At 42.0% G+C, this 2,961-nt stretch overlaps 1 pseudogene; it reads left to right on the top strand.

The window, feature by feature from the left end:
• Positions 1 to 277: 277 nt before the first annotated feature.
• On the top strand, positions 278 to 2,671 carry LOC117078880 (annotated as a pseudogene).
• The last annotated feature ends 290 nt before the right edge of the window (positions 2,672 to 2,961 follow it).

The following is a 2,961-nucleotide window of genomic DNA, read 5'->3' as shown; positions in this document are numbered from 1 at the left end:
CATGCCACCATGCCCAGCTAATATTTTTTTTTTTTTGTAGAGATGGGGTTTCTCTATGTTGCCCAGGCTAGTCTCAAACTCTTAGGCTCAAGCGAGCTATCAGCCTCCCAAAGTGCTGGGATTATAGATGTGAGCCACTATGCCCAGTCAAAAAGGCTACCTTTTAATTAGAAAGGCCACACTCAAGCTGGACACAGTGGTACATGCCTAGTCCCAGCTACTCAGAAGGCTGAGGTGGGAGGATGGCTTGAGCCCCAGGAGCTCAAAGCCAGCCTAGGCAACATAGTGAGATCTCATGCTTTGAAAGAAAAGAAAAGTAAAAGAAAGGCGACACCCAGAGAGTTCAGTTTTAGACAACTTGAGTTGGAAGCACCTGCACAACATCCAAGTGGAGATGTTCAGGAAGCCCCTGGGTATAAGGCTCTGGAGTTTAAGAGAAAACTTGAGGCTAGAGAAACAGTTTTAGAGAAATTAGTACAGAGTTAGTAACTGGAGCTGTGGAATTACATGCGATGTCTCAGAGAGTGCCTTCACATTACCCTGTTAGAAAACAAAATAAGAAAAAACAACCAATTGTTTCTTTGTGGACAAATTGCCAATTTGGCAAGGTAGTAAACTTGGTGAATAACTCAGACTTTCTTCCTTTGAAATGTTGTTACATTTTAAATTTCCAATAAACCAAATTGGTTAGATCACCAAGTGGTCTACATGATAAATGACACATATATGTTACTCTAGGAGTGTCAACGTAAGTGTCAACAGTGGTTGTGGCAGAGACTGATGGTAGCCTCCTGCAATCTTCCTCTTCCTTAGCATAGAGAATCCTGATTATCTTGGCACATTGATGCCCAGATTACTAATTCATTCTCTTCACTTCTTATAACTCTATTGAGATTTTCTATTTCTAGGTTATCTAATTTGTTAACATACAATTATTCATAGTAGTCCCTTATAACCTTTTGTACTTCTGTAAACTCTGTGGTAATGTTCCCTCGTCTATTCCTGATTTTAGAAACCTGCAAGTTCTCTCTTTTTTCCCAGCCTAGCTAAAGATTCAGCAATTTTGTTGATCTTTTCAAAGAACCAACTTTTGATTTTGATTATTTTCTCCATTACCTTTCTGTTCTGTATTTCATTTATTTCTGCTTGAATGTTTATTATTTCCTTCCTCCTACTTGCTTTGGGTTTAATTTGCTCTTCTTTTTTTTTAGTTTCATAGTGAGGAAGGTTGGCAATTGTTTTGACATCTTTCTTTTTTTAAATTGTAAGTACTTACAGCTATAAATTTCCTGTTAGCACTGTTCTGACTCCCATAAGTTTTTGAACATTGTGTTTTCATTTTTACTCAACTCAAAGTATTTTCTAATTTCACCAGTGATTTATCTTTTGACCCTTTAGTTATTTATGAATGTTTTGTTTCATTTTCACATATTTGCAAATTCCCCAGATTTCCTTCTGTTGCTGAATTTAATTTTATTCCATTGTGATTGGAGAAGATAATTTGAATGATTTCAATCCATTTACATTTTTAACATTTTTGACATTTGGGAGGCTGAGGAAGGAGGATCACTTGAGCCCAGGAGTTAAGTCCAGCATGGGCAAAACAGTGAGATGTGTCTCTCTTAAAAAGAAAATACATCCTCCCTCCCCAAGATGGCTGCTGAAGATGAGTCACTCACTGTTGCCGCGGCTCCCGGAACTGCTCGAAACTGGCAAACAGCTTCTGGATGAAGTAGAAGTAGCAACTGAAACCACCTGTCACCGGATAGTCCAGGAGAAGGTGTTCAAGGGCCCGGACCTCTTTGAGAAGGCTCCCGAAATGTTATCGCAGCTCGACATGTTCAATTGAAATGAAGATTTGGAAGAGATTGCTTCCACCGACCTGAAGTAGCTGTTGGTGCCAGCGTTTCAAGGAGCCGCCACCATGAAACAAGTCAACCCCAGCAAGCGTCTAGCTCATTGGCAGCGGGTTCGAGAACACTTTATAAACTACTTAACTCAGTGCCATTACTATCATGTTGCAGAGTTTGAGCTGCCCAAAACCAAGCACAACTCAGCTGAAAATCACACTGCTAATTCTTCCATGGCTTATCCTAGCCTCCTTGCTATGGCATCTCAAAGACAGGCTAAAATAAAGAGATACAAGCAGAGGAAGGAGTTAGACCATGGGATGTCTGCAGTGAAGTCTGCTGTGGAAAGTGGTCAAGCCGGTGATGAGCGTGTTCATGAATATTATCTTCTTCACCTTCAGAGGTGGATTGATATCAGCTTAGAAGAGACTGAGAGCATTGACCAGGAAATAAAGAGCCTGAGAGAAAGAGCTCTTCAAAGAGGCGTCAGCTTCTAACTCATCTCTCCAGGATAGGCCTCCAGTGAAACCCTTCATTCTCATGGGGAACGCGGCCCAAACCAAAGTATTTGGAGCTGGTTATCCAAGTCCAGCAACTATGACGGTGAGTGACTGGTATGAACAACATCGGAAATATGGAGCACTGCCAGATCGGGGAACAGCCAAGGCAACACCAGAGGAATTCAGGAAAGCGGCTCAGCAACAGGAAGATCAAGAAGTAAAGGAGGGAGAAAATGATGAACACTCAACAGAGTTTGGGGGTGGGATAACTGGAAGGACACCCATCCTAGGGGCTATGGCAACTGACAGAACATGGACTGATCTTCCCACAACACCACAGGACTGCAGGGTGCACACCTCCCCTGCCAAGGAAAACCATGCAGTCTCCTCCTCCCTGGGCTCCTGCTTCAGCTGTGTACAATGAAGGCAAAGATTCTAAGTATTGCTTTGTATTCGATGAAGTGTCAAGTGATGAAGTAAGTGCGTGTTTGTACCCTAGATGATGTGAGCCAGCAATCTTGTTTTGGCATCATCCTTCTCATCATGCTGTATTCCAATTTCCTAAGTGGAGAGAAAAGAGTGCCAAGAAATGGCTCTGTTTAATCAATGGC

The sequence above is a fragment of the Trachypithecus francoisi genome, unplaced genomic scaffold (assembly GCF_009764315.1).
Source record: "Trachypithecus francoisi isolate TF-2019V2 unplaced genomic scaffold, Tfra_2.0 Lachesis_group0, whole genome shotgun sequence".
NCBI classification, from domain to species: Eukaryota; Metazoa; Chordata; class Mammalia; order Primates; family Cercopithecidae; genus Trachypithecus; species Trachypithecus francoisi.
The sequence above is the reverse complement of the archived record's forward strand: the minus strand, read 5'-3'. Positions and strand labels throughout refer to the sequence as shown.